Genomic DNA, 24,228 nt, shown 5'->3' on the forward strand with positions numbered 1-24,228 from the left:
CCCAAGCAGTGATTCAACATCCGAGTCCGTTGTCCACTGCTCTGCGTCTTGCTATCCTATCTACTGTGTACCCCGCTATTTTTGAACCTTCCAATGACTTCAGTCTTCGTCAGCTAAATGAGACTCCAATTCACCAAACACACCCACATTGTGGCCGGAAGGAAGGGAGGCCATTGCAGACAAGTGCTGCATTCCCAAACTGGAGTTGGTGTCATGTCATACTGTTTGGCCCGGGACTTGCCTTTCTACCTTCTCCTGTATAGCCTTGTTTTTTACGACAGTTGTGATTTGGGCTGGGCTGGGCTGGACTGGGGGGTGTGATAGTTTCTCCAGACTGGCATCTCCCAGGACCACAACGAGCACCAGAACCCTAACTCTTCATCACAATGACCGTGAGAGCAGGGATGACCAAGGCCAATGTGGCACACCAGTTAATCCCATGAAAGTGTCACTTCAAGTCCCTGCTGCTCCATTTCCAGTCCAGCTCCTGCTAACGCACCTGGGAAAATAGGAAAGGATGGCCCAAGGGCTTGGGCCCCTGTGCACATGTGGAAGACCTGATGAAGCTCTTGGCTTTGACCTGGCCAAGCCCCAGCTGTTGTAGCCATTTGGGGACTGAGCCAGTACATAGAAAATTCCCTCTCTCTCTCTCTTTGTCACTCTGCCTTTCATATAGGCAAAAATAGGTCTTGAAACAAAATTAAAGATGATAGAGACTACCTGGAATGCTTCGTAGGGCGTGTGTTTTGCACAGCCCACTGTCCCAGCTCTGTGGAGCACTGCAGGCCATTGTCCTCCCTGCGGCCTCTCTCCTCCTCCGCAGGAGAACCTCCTGGCTCTACCAACAGTGAGAAGCAGCTCAAGGACACAGTGACACTCAAATACTTCCTGGCTTCTTCACACAGCTAAGAGATGAATCTCTAATGTGGAAACCTATCACTGCCATTTTGGTTCCCTGTGGTGGGTAAGCCTTCTTGGGGATCCCTAAGATCACCCCCATTCCACCACAAGGATGGACCATTAGCTCAGAGCAATGTCCTGCGTGTTTGTAGCTGCTTCCCACACACCCTCTATTGCTCACTTTGCTTGTGGGTTAAGATTCTGCCCTGTCTAAATTGGAAACATATTCCAAGATTTAGCTCTCACTCCTTGTTCTGTTTTGTTTTTTGTTTTAATAACACCCTCATTGAGATAGAGTTCACATACCACACAATTCACCCGCTGCAAGTATACAATTCAAGGGTTTTTTTAGTATGCTTGGAGTTGTGCAACCAATGCCGCAAGCGATTTTATAACATTCTCATCACTCCCCAAAGAAATTCCATCCCCACTAACAGCTATTCCTCATTTCTCCCAACCACAGGCCGAGGCAATCGCCCATCAACTTTCTGTCTCTGTGAAGCTGTCTCTTGTGCACAGTTCACACGCTGAAGTTGTGCAGAGTGCGGTCCTTTATGTCTGACTCCTCTCAGTGTAGTGCAATCCAGTTCACCCATACTGACAGAATTGAATAGAATGAGATGATAGGTAGATGTAGGTGATTGGTGGAGAAGACAGATATGCATAGATAGTAGAGATGACAACCATGGATAACAGGTAGAATGGCATGATAGAGCTGATTGGTAAATGGATATATAGATTGGTAGGTGGATAGATAGATAGATAGATAATTATAAATAAACAGATATGGCACCATGTCGGTGCTCACTTCTTTTTAGTGTCTCATGTTGGTCCATGATATGGCCATGAGCCGTGTTATTTATCCTTTCATCAGCTGGTGGACTGCTGAGATGTTTGCACTTGTTGCCTGAATAATAAATAACACTGCCAAGGACATACCTGGGCAAGCGTTTCTATCCGCCCTGGGGACTCAGGAGTGGAACTGCTAGGTAAATTTAGATTAAACTTCCTGAGGAACTGTGTTCTAAATAGCTGCACCATTTTCCAATCCTGCCAACAGTACATAAGATCCCCATTTCTCCAGATCCTCACCAACACTTGCTCTTGTCTATCATGCCTCTAGGTGTCCTAGTGGATATAAAGTGTATTTCACTATTGTTTCTTTATTCCTTTGCTTTATTTGCCTTATTTAAAAGGAGACACAAAGAGAAGACATTTCCATATGCCTGTCAACTCCCCAGATACCCACAACAGATGGAGCTGGGCAGGTGTGCCACCGCCAAGAGACTGGGACATGGCTGCTGGTCTCCCACGAGGGTAAGGCCAGCAGCCCTGCCTCCCAGGGCCTGCATTCTTAGGGGGTTTCCCTGTCAGCAGGCCACAAAACCACCCTGGAGGTAAGGCAATGGTGTTCAGACTGCCAGGGACAGTCTGGTGGTGCGTGTCCATTTATTCCAAAGTGAACACAAACTTATGCAGACTAGGAAAGGGGAAGGCAGAAGGGTGATCCCCAATAATTCTCCCACCCAACAGTGACATGTCTATCCCTTTAGACCCTCCAGTCATGTCACAAGTCACATTCCTCATGCATGGCTGGAAGCTGTGCCTCAGGTCATGGGCAGGTAAACCATGAGTCATGCCCACCAGTAGCAGGCAGAGATCCAGGGGGAATCTCCCACACTGCATCATAACGAAACAAGCCAGGAGCAGAACTACGACTCACTGTCAGGTATTGGGGCCGGAATGCAAGCATTTGACCTGGTCAACCAACTTGTTGTGACTGCATTTCCCTAGCAGTGACTGGTGCTGGGTGTCTTTCTATACTCTGATCGGTGTCTTCTGTTCATATCCCTCGAGTTTAGACTTCCCAGACAAGACAGTACGAAATACGTTTCTAGCTTAAGCTGCACTCTAAGTGGCACCAAGAGATGGGCCATAAACCTCCTCGTTTCTGTGCTTGTTTGCAAAAAATCCTTACTGAGCCCATACTCCACAGCATGCTAGCGCCCAGGCAGATCTAAAAAGGACTAAGTTTCTTCACTGAAGAAAAATAAACTTTTTTGCTTTCTTAGTTGGAGTGACTTGAAGCAGGAGACTCTGTTCCTTCTCGTGACTACTGCTTTGTCTCATAGTTTTAATTCTTTCACTCGCCTTCTCTTTTTCTATCCTCGATCTTTTTTTCATTTCCTTCCCTAAATTCTCACGTCATCAACGGACTATATCCCATCACCGGGTACTGAAGTGATTTGACAGCAAGGAGTGGTCTCTTCCCTTCCCTCCCTGTGGACACAAGAGAAAACAAAAATTGAAACATGTGTCCTTCAAAACGCACATGGGTGTGATCCCTCTCAGCTACGTAGACAATATTAAAAAGAAAATATAAAAAATATGCCAATAGTTGTTATGACTTGTACTTCCTATATAAACATCAAATTGATTCAGTTATCAGAAAAGAGGATATATTTTACATAGGTAGTGTAATTGTGTAAAACTCAATAAGAGCAGTACAGTGCGTATAATTAAAAACATGATAAATCACAAAATAAAACTGCCCCCAAAAGCCACCGTTTGCCTACTTATCAGAGGCAATTAGTTGGAAAACATAACAAGAAACAAAACCATTCCAACACAATAAGCAATAAAATAAAATCCCAAATCCCAAAGAATAACAATTTTTTTTTAGTGTGGAAGCCAAGGGAGTAAAACAAAGACAAAACTGACTGAAGCACACAAAAAATATGCAAATAAATAAATAGGAGAAGGGGGTTTCTTCTTTGATGCATAGATTGAAAAATAGTAAAAGTAGCAATCATTCTAGATATTATTCCTGAATCAAATGCAATGCCAGTGTTTAAAACAGGCAAAAACAATCTATATTAGGTGTGGGGGAAATGACCAGTTGTGTCACTGAAAAACTAAAAGAAATCCCAATAGCCTTCTATCAGGAACTGGCCAAACCAATGATATCGTCTCAATGGGTGGTTATGAAGCAACGAAAATGAGTGACTTAGGACTTTGTGTACCAATATGGAAGACGTCCAAATACATCTTTTTTTTTTATGAAAAAGCTAGTTATAAAGAAGTCTGCAAACATGACCTCTCTTATATAAATATGTGCACACACTGTCACTTCTAATTCATGCTTTTAACAACAAGAAAAATTGTTAGTGCTAACTGGAGCCCTGAGAGAGGAGGGCAAGAGCGTGCCTACACCCCATTCCTAGTGTGTCTGCTCTCTGCAATCCAAAGGGGGGAGGAGAGGACGGGGAGAGCTGGCTGACGCCCAGGACTCAGAAGAAGAGGTGGTCCCAGTGTTCTACTGCACAGAAAGAACAGGGCAAAAACTGTAGTATACTATCTATTCTTAAAAAAAAAATATATATATATGAGGCCCAGCTCGATAGCCTAGTGGCTAAAGTCTTCATGTTACACACATCAGGACCCCATTCGGGCGCTGGTTTTTGCCCAGGATGCTCCACTTCCCATCCAGCTCCCTGCTTGTGGCCTGGGAAAGCAGTTGAGGACGGCCCAAAGCCTTGGGACCCTGTACCGGTGTGGAAGACCTGAATGAAGCTCCTGGCTCTGGATCAGCTCAGCTCTGGCTGTTTTAGCCATGTGGGGAGTGAACCAGCAGATGAAAGATCTTCCTCTCTGTCTCTCCTTCTCTATATATATCTGCCTTTCCGATAAAAATAAATAAGTCTGGAAGGAAGGAAGGAAGGAAGGAAGGAAGGAAGGAAGGAAGGAAGGAAGGAAGGAAGGAATCTAGGCCAGTGTGGTGGCTTATCATGCTAAGCTTCCACCTGCATTGCTAGCATCCCATATTAGCACTGGTTCAAGTCCTTGACCCAGCTCTCTGATAATGTACCTGGGAAAGCAATGAAAGATGGCCCAAATACTTGGTCTCCTCTACCTATGTGGGAACCTTGGAAGAAGTTCCTGCTTCCCAGCTTCAGATCAGTCCAGCTCTAGCCATTGCCACCATTTGGAAGTGAACAAGCACATGGAAGAGCTCTCTCTCTTCTTCTCTGCAACTCTATCTTTCCAATAAAAATAAATATTTTTTAATCTTTTAAATCAAATTAATCTGAACTGATTAATTTTAAAAAGAAACATTTAGATATTGGTTTTTAGAACACAAATTACTTAAAATGTAAAATAATAAGAAAAATGTAAACAATAATAGCCTATCTTCAGTTAAGATATATATTGAAGTTGACCACTCATTGACATTGGATGCTCAGGGACAGATCAATGTCCCTGAGAAAATGATAGACAACATCAGAGTAACAAAACAAAGCTTGAAGAGAAAATAAATTAAAACTCTTGCTCATAAGTTATATCCAAAATTCCCAGTTGATTAAAAAGTTAAATGTGGGAGCCAGCATTGTGGCCTATCGGATTAAGCCACCACCTGTAATATCAGCATCCCATATGGGTTCCCGTTCAAGTTCCAGCTGCTCCACTTCCAAACCATCTCCCTGCTGATGTGCCTGGGAAAGCAGTGGAAAATGGCCCAAATGCTTGGGCCTGCACCCATGTGGAAGAATCAGATGGAATTCCAAGCTCCTGCCTTCAGCCTGGAATATCCCTGGCCATTGTAGCCATGTGAACAGATAGAATATCTCTCTGTGTCTCTCTCACTTTGTCACTCTATCAAATATATAAATTTAGGGGGAGAAAAAAAGAGCAGATACAAAGAAAATTGTTTCATTTGTTGTTTTGCTTTGCTTAAAATATTCTCAGCACCCAAAATGCTACAGATCCATTGGCCTTGCTTAATCAGAAAGTTTTTTCACAGGCAATATCACTCATTTCTAATGAGAATCTAAATCAGTTCCTTCAGCCAGGAAGGCAACTAGCTATGGATAATAATAATAAACATTTACTGACCCAGTGTCTCCATCTATAAGTTTTGCTTACTAAATGATTGGAAGCACCTCCACGATGTACAAACCAGCCAGAATCCATTGATGGGCGGCTAGGTGAAGAAAGTGTGGTATATACACTATGAAATACTACCCAGACATAAAAATAAGTGTAAAATCCTGTCTTCTGCAACAAAATGGATGCAACTGGAAACAGAAACGCTTACTGAAATAAGGCAGTCTCATTAAGACAAATACATGTGTTCTCTGATACGTGGCGGTTAATATAGGCTGTTTTTAAATGTGTAGGCATGAAGCAGACATTTGTTGATTTGATTATCATTTTTAGTGCTTGTTTAGATCCTGGTGGAACTGTGGTCTTCCTGACTTTTATCTTTTAAATACCATTATTAGTGGTTTATGATGCCTCTGATTAGAGTGGATTGTAAGTGAATCCACCAATCCGCCAACATGGGATGCCAGCACATCAAGGTGAAGACTTTAGCCACTAGGCTACCATGCCAGGCCCCCAAATAAATAAATCTCTTTAAAAATAGAAAGCTTTAAACATAAATAACTGCATATAAAAGGCATGAAGTATGTTCTCTTTATATTAATAAAAAACAAATTGCTTTTAAAAGATGTATAAATCAGGGTATTAATTGCAAAGAATATGAACATTTACAAAAATCAGGGAAAACAAATATGCAACAATTGGGACCACCACTTAGATCACATGATATACCCAAATACAAGAATACCAAGTAGCCATTTGTAAAGAACATTCTTTTTTTTTTTAAGATTTATTTTATTTTGATTGGAAAAGCAGATATACAGAGAGGAGAGACAGAGAGGAAGATCTTCCATCCAGTGATTCACTCCCCAAGTGAGTGCAGTGGCTGATGCTATGCCGGTCCGAAGCCAGGAGCCTCTTCCGGGTCTCCCACGCGGGTGCAGGGTCCCAAAGCTTTGGGCCGTCCTTGACTGCTTTCCCTTTCCCAGCCCACAGTGGGAAGTGGGGCTGCTGGGATAGAACCAGTGCCCATATGGGATCCCGGGTGTGCAAGGCGAGGACCTTAACCACTGCGCCACCGCCCCGGGCCCGTAAAGGACATTATTGAAGAATCTTTAAGAATGTATGTGAAGGGACAACGTAGCAGATCAGTGGGTTAAGTTGCTGCCTAGCATGCCGGCATCCCACATCAAAGCATGGAGTCGGCTCCACTTGCCATCCAGCTCCTTGCTAATGCACCTGGGAAAGCAACGAAAGGTGGCCCAAGTCCCTATGTCCCTGCACCCGTAAGAGACTGTGATAGAGTCTTTGGCTCCTGACTTTGACCTAGCCCTGCCCTGACTATTGTAGCATTAGAGTGAACCAGTGGATGGAAGATTTTCTCTCTCTCTCTTTCTTTCTTTCTCTTTGTAACTTTGCCTTTCAAGTAGATAAATCTCTTGCAAAATATGAATGAAATCCTTGGAGATTATGCTCCATGAAGAGGGCAGGTTGCAGAATAGCTTGCATTCAGTCCTCGGGCTCCAGCTTGTGAAGGGAAGGAAAGCACCAAGGCAGAGGCAGGGCGAGGCTTTGCTCACCTGCTCCTCCTGCCAGGATGAGTTCCACCTTGTCTGGAGAGGAAGTGGGTAATTCACAGATAAAGGTCACTCTTGGTAGACTTCAGTGGTAGCAGGCATTGATGGATAGGAGCAATGGAGAGGCAAGAGAAAACACAGAGAAAGCAAGTGCTCAAACAGTTCATGTGAAATGCATTATGGATAGACCGTGGTTTCCAGAATGCTTTGCCCCAAAACACATTCCCGTGTACATTTGGTTTTCTATGACCTTTTCAAAGTTACACACATTGAAGAAAGTTAAAGCACACCCAAGTCTAACTCCCTCCCCAAGAAAGAGCAACTTCTAGAGAGTTAGAGCAAGTGTGTGTGTGTGTGTGAGAGAGAGAGAGAGAGAGAGAGAGAGAGAGAGTTTCCATCCACTGTTTCACTCCCCACCATGACCCCAACAACCAAGGACTGGGGGCCAAGCCAAAGCCAGGAGCCAGAGCTTCCTCCAGGTCTCCCACATGAACGCAGGGGCCAAGGCACTGGGCCACCCTCTGCTGCCTTCCCAGGCCGTCAGCAGGGAGTTGGATCAGAAGTGAAGTAGCCGGGACACAACCAACCAGCGTCGCAGGTGGTGTACATTACAGGAATGTGAACGCTGCAGGTGGTGGCTTTACCTACCGTGCCATAATGCCTGTCCCAAGAACGTCTTTCAGTTGGCCTGGAGACCTGAAGATTCCATGGGCGGCACCACGGAGGCTCTTCACGGAGCATCCACAGCCAGTGTCCCTGCAGGTCAACACCCTGCGACTGACCTTGCCTGCCACAACATACATGCAAGCACAGGGAAGGATGAACTTGACACTGAGCAGGCCCCTGGAGGAAGCGAAGCTGAGGGGGGTGGGGGTGGAGCTGGTTTTTACAGTACCAGCACTTGACAGTTGAAAATCTGAAGCTGGAAAGTGTTTATATCCAGCCCACTGCTTCTCCTGGCCTTTCGGTTTGTTGGGAGGGGACTGTCCCTCCTCAGAGGTCTCCCGGCGGCCACATCCACCCTGGTTATACTAAACAGAAGCTTGCCCTGGGGCCTGGCTGCTCCCTTTCATTTAGCTAAACTGTTTCTAAATAGTGTCATTAGAGGCAGAGTCCGTGTAAACTATCTCCAGCTGAGCCGCATCCCCCCCCCCCCCCAAGCGCTGCTTCCTGTTGTAGAGACTTCCAGCTCCGTCCCTGGGGACTGGGGGGGATGGTAATAGGCTCAGCAGGACAGGAAATGGCATGGCAGAAACACGAGGGAGTCCATCTCGAGGCAAGGCCACCTACTGGTCCCCATCCTGCCGGACACTGCATCCACATTACCTGCTAAGGCAGGCTCTCATTTGTCCACTGCAGACCTGCTGCCTCAGCCATCCTCGCTCACACCACCAATCCACCTGCACATGCTATTGTCAGCCTCACTGTACAAATGCAAGCTCTCACCTCCTCTCTCAAAGACTGTGTTGTTGTTGTTGTTGTTTTTTCATAACACCCCAGGAAATTCTAGTTTTGTTGCCCAGCTGTGGCCTGAACAATATATTTTTTAAAATTCTATCACAGAACTAAATGCAAAAATCACAGACCTAAGGCACTTACCTCCTTTTCACTTAGACCTTCCACCGGACTAAAGGATGTCCCTCTCCTTGGGGGGTCTTGTCCATAAATAAGTAATTAAGTTAGAAGTATCCCAATGAGGTCTTTCTGGATGTACAGGGTCCCTGTGTCCACCTACTGCTTGGTGACTCTATAAGCCCAGGGAAGAAGGCAAGAGGAAGCTGGAAGTAGTGTTCAGAGCCGTAGCTCTGCAAGAGTCCAGCAGAAGCCAGGAACCGGTCCTGGGTCATCATCGCTGCAAGTTACCTCCACGGGTGCTTGCTGGTCTTCATGCACAGGTCCCGGCTCAAAACTGCCTCCCCCAGGATTTCTCCTTCCATCCCAGGAATGTAGGGGGAGGCAAGTCATAGAAAAGCTAACCTTCCCTAGCCCTGCACCCTGTCCCTGACAACCAGTCTCTTTTGTCTCTTGCTCCACATCTTTTGTAATATCCATTATAACACACCGAGTTCTGTGGGTTACTCCAGCACACTACCCATGAAGCCAGAGAATGGGGAGCCATGGGAATCCCGATGTTTTTTAGCTGATTGGTCAGTAACACAGGTCACAAGCTGGGGCTGGCACCTGGGACCTAAGGTGGGGTTGGCTGTGGGATAGAGGGCTGTTCTGTCACGGTCAGGTGCCGTGTCCAGTTGCAAGACTGCCGGCTCACTTGATGGGGAAGGGGAAAAGGAGATCTCCCACACTCCTGGTGTCAGCATCTGGGGTAGGACCCCATGCAACCTGAAAGTTCCCCCAAAATGTCATCTGCAACTATTCCTGAGACCCCTGGGAAAGCATTTCCTAGGTGTCCCAGATGACAGAGCATGACCTTGTCCAGCAGAACTCTCTCCTCCATCTCACTCTCACTCCCCCTGGCCTCGGGGCACGTCAGTCCCTTTCTCTGAACTGCCTCCAAACAGAGAGGCAGACCCCAACTCCGCAACTCCCTGCCCTTGGAGCATCTGCTGCTGCTCTGACTCCCTGGGACCACACAGGCTCAGCCTCAACACAAGCCCAGCTAGTCAAGGTCCATTGTTCCCCATGGCCACCGGCCTACAAGGACACCGCCACACTGATCTGCCTTCCCCGGGACTGACTGAAGCTTGCCCTGAGGTTGGAGTGTGAGCATCCCCACCTGGAGCTCACACAAAGTGCAGTCTCTCCTGCATACGAGGTGAGACCCGAGGTCTCCCCATGACCAGCTCTGTGTTCCCAAATCAGTATGTCCTGTAATAGACATGTCGTGTCTGGGTTGGCATGAGGGGACACGTCACCTCAGGGAGCCAACATGAGGAAAGAAGGCCATACTACAACCCCCAGAGGACATTTGCTTTGCAGGCAACATAGTTCGTGTTGAAACAGGACTGCATTTTTTTCAAACATCTGCTTACTTATTTGAAAGATAGAGTTACAGAGAGAAGGGAGCTTCAAATGGCTTCAATGGCCAAACCCAGATGGAAAGTGGAGCAGCCAGGACACAAACCAGCACCCATACAGGATGCTGGCATCCCAGGCACTGGTTTTTGTTTTGTTTTGGTTTTTGTTTTTTTGTTCTTTTTGTGCTATACCACAGTTCCACTGCATTTTGTTAAAATACTTAGTTATTAATTTAAAGGTGAGTGATAGAGAGAAGAGCGATTCAATCTGCTGGCTTCTTCCCACTGACTGCAACCATCAGAGCTGAGCCAAACCAAAACCAGGAGCCTATAATTCCATCCGGGTCTCCCATGTGAATGGCAGAGGTCCACTCAAGCCATTCTTTGCCACTTTCCCAGGTGCATTAGCAGGGAGCTGGATTGGAATCAGAGCAGCTGGAACTTGAACCACTGCTTCCATATGAGATGCTGGCATCACACTCAGTGGCTTAAAACCTACTGTGCCAGGCTCTGTGCAGTAGCCTAATGGCTAAAGGCCTTGCCTTGCACGTGCCAGAATTCCATATGGTCACCGGTTCATGTCCCAGCTGCTCCACTGCCCATACAGCTCCTTGCTTGTAGCCTGGGAAAGCAGTCGAGGACGGCCCAAAGCCTTGGGACCCAGCACCCATGTGGGAGACCAGAAGAAGCTCCTGACACCTGAAGCTCCTGAGCTTTGGATCAGCTCAGCTCTGGAGCATTGTAGGAATGAGAAGGCATGTGAAGTATCCAAGAATTTGGGAATTAGTGATTACAAGATCTTCCTTTCTCTCTCCTCCTCCTCTCTGTATACCTGACTTTCCAATATAAATAAATCTTTTTAAAAATAAATAAATAAATAAAACACTGTGCCACAGTCACAGCTCCCAAATATGGCTGTATTTGTATTGAAAAGGAAAGGATGCCCTGGAAAGCTGGACTACATGGGACCTCTGAAGGAGATCCAGGTCTCCCTCATCTGTGGTCATCTGTGAGCGACAGTGTGGAAGTGTAGGAAATGGGATGCACACAGCTAGTTGAGCATTTGCGTATGTTGTAGTTCCACTGCATTTCCTTAATCTTCAGTTCACAGTTAATACTGATCAAGACGGCAGATACGTTTCGTCTCCCACATCGCCCCCCTTGCAGACAGCCATGTGTGATTCTTGCTGGTTGCACTCTTGTCTGTTTGGAGCAAGCCTGAAGGGTTCGGGTGGGCCTTGGTGAGTGTGCAGCCATGTCCCAGGAGCAGTCAGCATAAGCAAGCGCTATTCACTCTTACCTTCCTAGCAGGCGGGGGACACACTGTGGCTTTTTCAAGGTGACCTTGAAGAGCTTAGCATCATGGGTAAGTTACACAATGTGCAACTGTGATTGGGCATCTGTGTGTCCAGAAGTCACCAGACAGCTAGAAGGCATAAAGGCAAACCCACATAGGATCACAAAGGGGTCGGCTACTCCATGGTCCCAAGAGGAATCAAGCCTCTCTTCCCTGACCCAACAGCCCTGAAAGAGAAAAGAAGCAGATTTAAGTGTGTGTGTGTGTGTGTAATGGCAGAATTACGTGACTTAGAGATTGGATCAATAACCTAGCACGAAGCTAAATTTCATTTCAGAAAGCCAGGCTGTGTGATGAGAATTCTACGTTTTCTAGCTGTGGCCTGGTTAAGAGAATGCACATTCTTAAAATAGTAACGGGATGCTTACTGGCTCCTAGAGAGTGGAGAGGTGGTCAGGGAGTTGGCACGTGACCCAGGCAGAGAAGGTGGTGCGCAATAAGGAGGTTGTCCATATCAAGAAAATTAGTGATCCAGTTAGCAGTTACACTGGCATGAAGCATAGCCACACTAAGTACAAATTAAAAGAAAAAGAAAAAGAATTACAGTATCTAAGATATCATGGGAATCCAGAAACACAGTGTAGGGAAGCATTGGGCAACAACAGAGGCCCAAGAAACAGATGGGAAACAACATTGTAACTTCTGCCCCAGAACCCACCCTAAGTTCGGACCCCAGATGACGCTGGACAAGGAGCAGTCCGTGTGCCGAGGTCAGCCTCAAAAAGCCTCTGTGTAGGGGCAGACAACGTCTTGTGGTGGAGTGGCTGGTCTCAGCACTCAGCCGCACCTGCTCCCCAGGAAACAGCTAGCAACAACGCAAGCAGCTGAATTCTTGCTACGCACCTGGGAGGCATGGATGGAGTTCATGGCTTCCAGCTTCAGCCTCGCTCTGCCCTTGGCTGTGGCAGGCATTTAAGGCATCAACTGAAATGTTTTTAAAACTCTTTGTATGGGAGCCGGCGCTGTGGTTCAACAGACTAACCCTCTTGAGCTCACCACCTCAAGTGGGTGCCAGTTCGTGTCCTGGCTGTTCCATTTGTGAACCAAATCTCTGCTCATGCACCTGGGAAAACAGCAGAACATGATCCAGGTCCTTGGGACCCTGCACCCCTGTGGGATAACTGGGAAAAGCTTCTGACTCCAGGCTTCAGATCAACATAGCTCTGTCCGTTATGGCCATTTGGGAAGTAAACCAACAGATGGAAGACCTTCCCTCTCTATGAATCTATCTTTCAAATAAAATTTTTTTAAATACATTTTAAAAATTCTTTATACAGTCACATTCTTGGTCATGGATGGTGATCTAAATCCCCCTCTTAGCATATTGCCACATTAGTTTTGGCTTTGATTTTCATACTCCAAACACTTAAATGAGGAAACAAAGAGACATCAGCTACAGATGGCAGAACGCTCCACAAGAGAGCACCAATCATCCTGCAACTCCCTCCTGGAGACACAGCTCAGAGAACGCATCTGTGACACAGACACACTCTCATTCATCACTCAGTTATTGCAGCAACAAAAGACTGAAAATGAACCTGAAGTCCATCAGAAAGGGACTGAGAGATACTACAATGCAGCCACCCAGTGGGTGCAAACAGCCCTTGTGTGCCCTGGAAAGCAGCAGGGGAAGGCCCATGAGCTCAGATTCTCTCCATCCCCCATGGAGACCTAGGTTGAGTCCCAGGCCCCTGGCTCATCCCCAGCCATTGCAGCCATTTGCAGAGGGAACCAGCAATGGAAGAGCTCTCTTGTCTCTCTCCCTCACTCTGTCTTTAGTAAAAACCAATAAATCAATAAATCAGTCTTTACTAAAAACCACACTCCTGACTCCAGATTGCTGAAATTGCTACTTGGTTTAGGTTAAAAACTAACATGATTAGGAAAGCTTTCAACTTCACATGAATTAAGCAATAAAGAGGTGCAAAGTGTCTTTGAGTTCTTAATGCAGAGAAGTTTCTTAGAGAGAAGGAGAGACAGAAAGATCTTCCATCCATTGATTTACTCCCCAAGCGGCAATGGCCAGAGCTAAGCCAATCTGAGGCCAGAACCAACCTAGCGAAGCCAGGAGCTTCTTCTGAGTCTCCACTGTGGGTGCAGGGTCCCAAGGTTTTGGGCTGTCCTTGACTACCTTCGCAGGCTACAAGCAGCGAGCTGGATGAAAAGTGGAGCAGCTGGGACACGAACCGGCGCCCATATAGGCTGCTGGCATGTGCAGGGCGGGGAGGGGCGGGGATTAGCCAATTAAGCCATCATGCTGATCCTGGAGAAGTTTCTTTTTTCTTTCTTTAAAGATTTATTTATTTATTCTTATTGGAACATCAGATATATTAAAGGAGAAGAGGAAGAGAGGAAGATCTTTCTGCTGATTCACCCCACAAGTGGCTGCAAGGGCCAGAGCTGAACTGATCCGAAACCAAGAGCCAGGAGCTTCCTCCGGGTCTCCCACACAGGTGCAGGGCCCCAAGACTTTGGGCCGTCCTCAACTGCTTTCCCACAAGCAAGAAGCTGGATGGGAAGCAGTCACTGGAATTAGAACGGGCGCCCATATGGGATCCCGGATGTGCAAGGTGAGGACTTTAGCCGTTAAGCTACTGCACCAGGCCCCCAGACAAGTTTCTAATTAATGCTGTTTTTGAGCCTAAATGTTTAAAACCTTGTGCTCATCCAAACACCAGAACAGTGTGGGTTGAGCCAGGTTCGGTCGCAATAAAGACTAGTGCACAATACGGAATGCCAAGGAGACTGCACCGCCCAACCAGAACGTGTAAGAACAAGGAAGGGAGGGGGTGGAGCTGGCAGGGGAATAAGGGATGGTTCTCTTGCTGGACAGCTACTCCCGCTGGAGAGCATGAGCTGGGATGGGGGTAGACCAGACTAAGCAGGGCTACAACACCTGTGGGCCTCATGTGGACTAGATCAGGGAAAGCCAGGCTGGGCTGATTATTCCTACTGGTGCAAACAAAATTAGAGTGGGTGAGGGTTGTTTGAGCTTAGCCACAGCATCAGCTGGCAGAAGCTGGCACTGGGGCCTAGTTCTGTCAAGTCAAACCAAAGAACCACCTGGAGAGTGCATAATCTGGGAGTGGGAGAGGCCTGGGAGGGAAATAGTGGGCTCATCCCTCTTGGGTTATCACTTCCACTGGAGGGCATGAAAACCAGGACAGGGGCTGGGGTGGAATGGGGTGTGGGACAGACTGGACTACTGCTACACATACTGGCAAACCAGGGTAGGGGACGGGCCTGGTGGGGGTTATTGTGGGTCACTCCAACTAGGCTGCAACTCCCACTGGTTTATGCGAGCGCCGAGTATGTGCTGGGAGAACCAGGCGGGACTGCAACACCCATTGGTTCCAGTGGAAGTCGGGAGTGAAAACAGAACCAACCCACCAATCGCAACCACCAGCTGATCAGGGCGATGGACTGTGCTAGGCCCTGTACTTGCTAGCGCATACAAGAATCTGGTCTGAGAACACCTCAAAGTTTCTTTGGAGATCTCCCCAATCAAAATGATGGACTCAGAACCCTAACCAAGAAAAGACAGAAGACAGAACAGGTCAATCAACCATCTCAGCTATGTGTTGGCAGCAAAACACAGGACAAACGGAGACTCTATGATGGACTATGTCAATTGGTGGATTCTTCAAAGACCTCATGGTGCTTGGAGTGGCAAGACTGGCAGCGATTCATAACTGTTGAAATATCAAAACCACTTGAACAAGAACCTCAGAGCATACCCTACATCTGGGACCTGGGAGGGTGGGAAATTGGGTGGGCCTTCTCCCTTTAAACATGAAGGAAACAATATGGGAAAAATAATAGTCTTACCCACTTTCCTGTAGCCCTTGAATCATTTTCCCCTAATTAACTATGTAAAGATTGCCAAAAATATAATACAAATTTTTTTTAAAAAACCTTGTACTCCAACTTACTGTCACAGAATGCCATAATTCACAAAGAATAGACATTGCCTCTTTTTTACAACAGTTTCATGTGCTTTGATGTTCAAAAGGAAATCACTAAAAACAGACACAGAATGGGAATCTAAGGCGACATTTTTGGGCGGCCAAGTTGCAGTAACAATCAGTCGGATGGTTCACTGCATACAATCACCTTTGACCTTGCCTGTGTCCCACAAAAGCAGGACACTGGGGGTCGAATGTCAATTGGTCTGGAAATGAGAATATGTTTATCCACACAATAAACAGAGAAATAACGCATGAGTCAAAGCCAGTGTGTTCTCACCACCTCAGATGCTTAGGAAAACATGACAAAACACAATCCGTGCTGCTTTGCAACTGAAAAAAGGGACTTTTTTTTTTTTCCTTTGTGGGGGGAATGAAGGAACCAGTGCCGACAGAAACGTGCACTTCTTGGCCTTTGCGCAGCACGACCTCCACCTTGTTATTTCTCACCGCAGGCTCCTGTGTGACCTCTGCAAGAGCAGGCTGGGCCAGGGTCCTAAGAAAGAGAGGGGCTTTTCTTCAGAAATGTGCCAAAGTGACATGTCACTGCATGCTCACTGCCCCCTGGGTGGCCCCCATCTTCTGGGGCCTCTGCTCACCTGAAAGGCAGGTGGGGGACACAGGCATCTTCAATCCTGGCCGTGCTTGCTGACATATGTTCTTTGAAAGAATATGATATGAGATCTCAAAGAAAATATACATACATATCTATATAGAGAGAGAGACAGACAGACAGACAGAAGAAAAAAGCAAGGGAGAGCCAGCTGCCCACAAGGGGAGTCCCAGGCCACCACATCCCACGGCCCCGTGCAGGGCAGCCCCCGCTGATGGAAACAGAGCAGGAGCCGGCACTCGGGGCTCCTGAGCCACGTTGTTGCATTGTCCCAGCCTTGCAGTTGGAATCCCTGGAAAGCCACGCTCTTACCCTGGCCCTGTTTTCCCATCCGCAAAGGGAAGAAGTGAGATGAGACAGCCTGTCTTCCCTGGGATTGCCCTAACAAGGCAGCCGCCTGCTATCGGCTCACTGAGAAGAACTGGTTTAAAAGAGGACCCTTCTGTTTGTCGTCGCTGCTTTACAAAGGCTCTGGGGTCTAGGAGATAGCCTGTTAGGAGATGGTGAACACATGCATATTCAAGCCACCCAGCAACAGGACAAGGAGAGACCTGATTTAGCAGATCCAACCAGCCATTGGGGGTCACAGGAAGCCAATGGCGGGAAGAACCAAAGATGCAGTTAACAGTTCATCTGGCACCAGGATAGTCAGGGAGAGTCTCTGGGAATGGAATAAAGGCAGAAACACCATCGCACGACACTGACATTCCAAAGATCAGTCAGAGTAAAAAACAAAAGGAAAGAAGAAACAGAGGAGAAGGGCTGGGAGTGCCGCTGAGGGGGCTGTGGAGTGGGAAGAAGAGGCACAAAACCCAAAGCACTTGGCAAGTCTTACCCACAATTCTACACATAAAGTGCTGATGTCTCTTTGAAATGTACTTATTGGAAGCTCACAGCTAGAGAGAGAGATGTTCTATCTGCTGGTTCGCTCCCCTAGATGGCCACAACACCAGGGCTGGCCAAGCTAAAGCCAGGAGCCAGGGGCTTCATCCAGGTCTCCCATGTGAATGCAGGGGCCCAAGGACTCGACCCATTCTCCGCTGCTTTCCCAGGAGCATTAGCAGGAGCTGGATGGGAAGTGGAGCAGCCATATGGGATGTCGATGTCCCAGGCAACAACCTTACCCGCTATGTATGCCACAACAATCCATGTTCTTTGTTCTTGGTTTTTTTGTTTGTTTGTTTTTAATCAATAAAACTACATTTTAGAGAGGCTAGCTTACAGCAAAAGCAAAAATAAAGGACAAAATCCTTATAAGTCCCCCATCTCTCTATGGACACTGCATTGTCACCAAGGTCTGCAATTTAGGAGCTGCTCGCTTGCTCCTGGGTTTTGACACAGTAACATACAGACACGGTCACAGCCCTAAAATCCTCTTGGCCCTATTTGCCAGCCCCTCTCCCTCCTGATCTCATCCCTAGAGACCAAGGGTTCTTTAGATCCTCTATTCTTTTGCCCTTCCCAGAAGGTCACAGAGCTGCTGGGCTCATGCATCATGGAGCCTTCTCAGACCGATCTCTCCTACCCACCCACTCACATGCATTTACATGTTCCCATGTCATCCCATGGCTTGAGACTCACTGCTTGTTAGCACTCCATGGTCCCCATCCTGGCTGATGTCCCAAAGGACACCTGGTGGATGCCCAGTTCAGTCATGTCAGAGTAAAGCTGTGAGAAGTGTCTACCGGCAGGGTTCTGTGAGCACATTCATTTTCAGCAGATTGGGGTGAACACTAAGAGTGTGCTGGCTTGATCCGACAGGCAAGGTGGATTTTAGAAGCCATCAGATTACCCTCCAATGTGGCCGTACCATTTTGCATTCCCACCATCTGTGAGTGTGAGTTCTCTCAGCTCCACACCTCATCAACATCCACTGCTTCCAGAGTCTGCAGGCATGCTTTGGCCATCCAGATGAGCAGGTGGGCACCTCTGTTATTTTATCCGACATGGAGCCTTCACATCTGCTGACTCAGTCCATCCATATGTGTTCCTTGGCTAGGTGTCTGTTCACGTTTTTCTTCCTATGCTCTCATTAACCAATTTTTTAAAATTCTTTCCTCTTTTTAAACATATATATATATATATATAACAAATTTAATCAATATTACATTTAAGTAAAACAACAAAATTAACAGCCCAATTCAGGAATATGACAGAAGGTAAGAAGAATAAATTAAAACTGAAATTCGGGGACAGTACGGTAGCCTAGCGGCTTAAGTCCTACCTTGCACACTCCAGGATCCCATATATGTGCCAGTTCTAATCCCGGCAGCCCCACTTCCAGCTCCCTGTTTGTGGCCTTGGAAAGCAGTCAAGGTTGACCCAAAGCCTTGGGACCCTGCACCTGCTTGGGAGACCCAGAAGAAGCTCCTGGTTCTCTTAAGTGCTTGCATCCCATATGAGAACCGATTTGTGTTCCAGCTGCTCCACTTTCAATCCAGTTCCCTGCTAATGTGCCTGGGAAAGCAGCAGAGGATTGCCCAAAGCCTTGAGACTCCAAGCCCATATGGCAAACACTGAGCTCATGGCTTCGGATGAGGCTCAGCTCTCATTTGGGGAGTGAACCAGTGGATGAAGGATCTTTCTCTTTGTCTCTCCTCTCTAAATTTGTTTTTCCAATGAAAATGAATATATATTTTTTTCTAAAACCAGGATCCAGGAGCCTCCTCTGGGTCTCCCACATGATCAGGGTCCCCAGGGTTTGGGCCATCCTCTACTGCTTTCCCAGGACACAAGCAGGGAGCTAGATGGGAAGCAGGGTAGCCAGGACATGAACTGGCTCCCATATGGGATCCTGGCACTTGCAAGGCAAGAATTAGCTACTAAGTCATCACACCAGCTCTAAATAAATCTTTACCTAAAAAATTAGCTCTTTTGTGGCTGGAACCATGGAAGGTGCCAAAGAGAAGAAAAAGAAGCTTCCTGCTGTGCTGGAAACACTGAAGAAAAAGCAGAAGAATTTTGCAGAGCTGAAGATCAAGCACCTGTGAAAGAAGCTTGCCCAGAAGATGCTCCGGAAGGCAAGAAAGAAGCTGACCTACGAGAAGGCAAAGCACTTTCATAAAGAGTACAGGCAGATGTTCAGAACTGAAATTTGGATGGCGAGGATGGCAAGGAAAGCTGGCAACTTCTACGTCCCTACAGAACCCAAGTTGGCGTTTGTCATCGGGATCAGAGGTATCAATGGTGTGAGCCCCAAAGTCTACAAAGTGCTGCAGTTTCTTTGCCTTCGCCAGATCTTCAATGGCACCTTTGTGAAGCTCAACAAGGCTTCCACTAACATGCTGAGGATTGTGGAACTCTATTGCATGGGGCTCCCTGAATCTAAAGTCAGTGAATGAGCTGATCTACAAGCGTGGCTATGGCAAAATCAACAAGAAGCGAATCGCCCTGACAGATAACACCCTGATTGCCAGTTCTCTTGGTAGATACAATATCATCTGCATGGAAGATCTGATTCATGAGATTTACACTGTTGGGAAACACTTCAAAGAAGTAAATAACTTCCTGTGGCCCTTCAAGCTGTCTTCTCCCTGAGGTGGGATGAAGAAAAAGACCACCCATTGTGTAGCGGGTGGCAATGCTGGCAACAGGGAAGACCAGATCAACAGGCTTATTACAAGGATGAATTGAGGTGCCTGTTCTGGTATTTTTATAATCTGATCAGATAGGGCCCAGCACGGTGGCGCAAGTGGTTAAGGTCCTCTCCTTGCACGCCCGGGATCCCATATGGGCGCCGGTTCTATCCCAGCAACCCCACTTCCCATCCAGCTCCCTGCCTGTGGCCCAGGAAAACAGTTGAGGACGGCCCAAAGCTTTGGGACCCTGCACCCGCGTGGGAAACCCGGAAGAGGCTCCTGGCTTCGGATCGGCATAGCATCAGCCACTGCACTCACTTGGGGAGTGAATCATCAGATGGAAGATTTTCCTCTCTGTCTCTCCTTTCTGTATATCTGCCTTTCCAATAATAAATAAATAAATAAATAATCTGATCAGATAATAAATGTCAACTCCACTGAGATTGAAAAAAAAATAGGCAACATGTGGTTCAAATGAATGTGAAAGATGAAGACAAATCTCCAGTACAACACCTGAAGATGGAAGACAGGCTCGTTCCAGCCCCTCTTCAGGGCCACCCAGCCTTCTGCAGCCTGCCCAGTCTTTGTCCTGGCGATTGGCTCTGTAGAACCTTGGTGAATCCATATGGCACTCATGGGCTGCACTCTGCCAGCCTGGGCCCTGGCCAGAGCCCTCACCCTCAACGTCAGCTCCAGGAAGTGGGACTGGTCACCCAGGGAGCAGCATCCCCCAGGGTCCAGCACGGTACCTGGCATGGCAGCAGGGAACCTCAGCAAGCATTTTACCAAGAGGTATGGTGTGAGTCGACAGAGCCAGGGTCCCTCCCAAGGCACAAAAAGAGGGTGTGTCCATTCCAGACCTCTCCTACTGCTAGGAACTCCCTGGCAGCACAGCTCACATCTCCACATGGCTCCTGGTCTCTGATTTACAGTCCATTTCTCCTTGTTGGAAGACCTCTCTCCCTATTCCCTGCTCTGTCTCTGTCTCTCCCTCTCTCTCTGCTACTCTGCCTTCCAAATAAATAACCAAATCCTTAAATTCAATCAAAGCCTCCCGGAATGCGCATGGCTTGGGAGGAATCTCCTTCCAACACGGAAGTGACTCACCTGGCAGGACTCGCGACATTCCAGCCAACACCTGCTCTCTGCTAGCCTCCTCCTCATACCATTGAACCCTGAACATGTGGTCTGACAGTCCACTCCCACTTACTCACACCCATTCTGGAATCCCCAACCCGAGGGTCCCCCTCTCTATATCCCAGCTTCTTCATTCCCACTTCTGCAAGGGAAGAAAAAAAAAAAAACATTCACACCATGTGGGATTGCTATAGCACATTCCTGAGTAGAAAGCTGCCTTGCAGGAAAAATGAGCAGTGGATCTGTGGTTGCCAATCTAACTGTGAAAATGGTTCTTGACCTCATTCTTCTGATACGTGGTGATCTCTGCGCCTCACCAAGGGACTTGCATGCCAGTGACCTCAACAATGTCAGAAAGGCACTGGTTGTCAAGGGTTCGGTGGGAACTTCATGCATGCTTTTTATTGGCAAGGCGGATATACAGAGAGGAAAGACAGAGAGGAAGATGTTCCATCTGATGATTCACTCCCCAAGTGAGCGCAACTGCCGATGCTATGCCGATCCGAAGCCAGGAGCCTCTTCTGGGTCTCCCACGCGGGTGCAGGGTCCCAAGGCTTTGGGCCGTCCTTGACTGCTTTCCCAGGCTACAAGCAGGGAGCTGGATGGGAAGTGGAGCTGCCGGGATTAGAACCGGCACCCATACGGGATTCTGGCACATTCAAGGTGAGGAATTTAGCTGCTAGGCCACACCACCGGGCCCTCCACTTTCTTTTTTTTAAAAACGTATTTTTAGGGCCTGGCAGCGTGGCCTAGTGGCTAAAGTCTTCGCCTTGAATGTGCCGGGATTCCATATGGGCACCAGTTCTCATCCCGGCAGCTTCACTTCCCTTCCAGCTCCCTGCTTGTGGCCTGGGAAAGCAGTTGAGGACAGCCCAAAGCTTTGGGAACCTGCACCCCTGTGGTAGACCCAGAAGAGGTTCCTGGTTCCCGGCTTCGGATCGGCACAGTACCAGCCGTTGTGGTCACTTGGGGAGTGAATCATGGGACGGAAGATCTCCTCTCTGTCTCTCCTCCTCTCTGTATATCTGACTTCCCAATAAATAAATAAATCTTAAAAAAAAAGGTGGGGGGGGGAACTGGCACCCTTATGGAATGTCACTTTATCCACTCTGCCACAGAATGCTAGTCCCAGCACGTTTTTTAAAGGAGGACATATGGGTCTGGTGCAATGGCCTAGTGCTAAACTCCTCACCTTGAATGCACTGGGATCCCATATGGGTGCTGGTTCTAATTCCAGCAGCTCTACTTCCCATCCAGCTCCCTGCCTGTGGGCTGGGAAAGCAGTGGAGGACGGCCCAAAGCCTTGGGACCCTGCACCCATGTGGAGACCTGGAGGAAGTTCCTAGCTCCTGGCTTCGGATTGGCACTTTATCAACCACTGTGGTCATTTGGGGAGTGAATCATCGGATGGAAGATCTTCCTATCTCTCCTCCTCTCTGTATATCTGACTTTGTAATAAAATTAAATAAGTATTTTTTAAAAGGAGGACATAATGTGAAAAGCTAGTGCCATCCTTTCTGGGATCCTTAGCAATCTGTCACTAGAGCATCTGCCAGAGGCCACGTACTTTGTTCAGATAACCATGCAATGGCATTTCATTGTCATGGCTCCAAGTCGCTCTGATCATTAAAACTGAATCTGGATTAGAGGTACCAAATTTTAAAATGCACTTGAATGGATTGAGTAGGCTAGAGTCACTGCAAACCACTCAGGACCATGAATATTAAAAAAGAAAAAAAGATGCAAATGATGGGAGAGGAGGAAGAGGAAATGTGAGCATGAAGACTGATGGGAACCAAGATGCTTTGCCAACAACACATCTTGGACGTGAGCACATCCATGGACATGCTTATGAAAGTGATCTGACCATTAGGTGTGCCCAGGTAGGCAAACAGCTCAGGAGCCACTGCCTAAAAGTTGTCTGCAGAGTGCAATGGCCCAAATTGTGCATTTTTCCCGATGTTATGACAGTGCAAAAGTGAAGCACACCTACTAGAAACAGTAGCCTAGTAGTTAAAGTCCTCACCTTGCACACATTGGGATCCCATAAGGGTACCAATTCGTGTTCCAACTGCTCCACTTCCCTTCCAGCTCCCTACTTGTGGCCCTGGAAAGCAGTCGAGAACGGTCCAAAGCCTTGGGACCCGGCACTCCCATGGGAGACCGGGAAGAGGCTTTGGATTGGCTCAGCTCCGGCCGTTGCAGCGCTTGTGGAGTTAATCAGCTGACTGAAGATCTTCCTGCCTCTCCTCCTTTCTATATATCTGACGTTACAAAAAAATAAATCAATAAATCTTTTTTAAAAATTGTCCTGCTTTGTCTATTTTATTAGACTGAGTTTGAGGGTAGAGACTGTTTTACTTGTTTAAAGGTATTCTCAGGGCCAGCTCTGGGGCACAGTGGGTTAAGCCAGTGCCAGTATCCAGTGTAGGTGCTAGTTCAAGTCTGGGCTGCTCCACTTCTGATCCAGTTCCTTGCTGATGTGCCTGGGAAGGCGGCAGAGAGTCCTTGGGCCCCTGTACCCAGGTGGGAGAGTCAGATCAACCGTTCACCGCCTTGCTTTGGCCCAAATGAGGAGTGAATTGCAGATGGATCTCTTTTTTTTTTTTTCTTAAGATTTATTTTTATTATTTTTTATTGGAAAGGCGGATATACAGAGAGGGGAGACAGAGAGGAAGATCTTCCGATGATTCACTCCCCAAGTGAGCCGCAACGGCCGGTGCTATGCCGATCCGAAGCCAGGAGCCTCTTCTGGGTCTCCCACGCGGGCGCAGGGTCCCAAAGCTTTGGGCCGTCCTTGACTGCTTTCCCGGGCCACAGGCAGGGAGCGGGGCTGCCGGGATTAGAACCGGCACCCATATGGGATCTCGGGCATGCAAGGCGAGGACTTAACCACTTGCGCCACCGCGCCGGGCCCAGATGGATCTCTTTTAAATGAAAAAAAATACATAAGAAAAATCTACTTTCTACTTCCCAATATAAGTGTTTGGAAAGTTTTGTTATTATTATGTTAATATTTATTTTATGTATTCCCTATTTATACTACTCTATATTTATCCTGTAGTATTATTATTATTACTATTCGGAGTGGGCAGGTCTTCTTTGGCCTTTGAGTTGCAACACACGTGATGTGACGTGCAGCCAGCCAAGAACGACAACAAGCGCTCGGGGCCGTAGGGCACAGGGAAATGACACAGCGGGGACACGCCCGGCTCGGCCGGCTCCTCCCGCCCGGCTCCTCCCGG

At 47.5% G+C, this 24,228-nt stretch overlaps 1 pseudogene; it reads left to right on the forward strand.

Annotated features, from left to right (window-relative positions):
- Positions 1 to 19,156: 19,156 nt before the first annotated feature.
- Positions 19,157 to 19,901, forward strand: LOC121165576 (annotated as a pseudogene).
- The last annotated feature ends 4,327 nt before the right edge of the window (positions 19,902 to 24,228 follow it).

The sequence above is a fragment of the Ochotona curzoniae genome, unplaced genomic scaffold (genome assembly GCF_017591425.1).
Source record: "Ochotona curzoniae isolate NIBS_2020 unplaced genomic scaffold, NIBS_Ocur_1.0 contig_899, whole genome shotgun sequence".
NCBI classification, from domain to species: Eukaryota; Metazoa; Chordata; class Mammalia; order Lagomorpha; family Ochotonidae; genus Ochotona; species Ochotona curzoniae.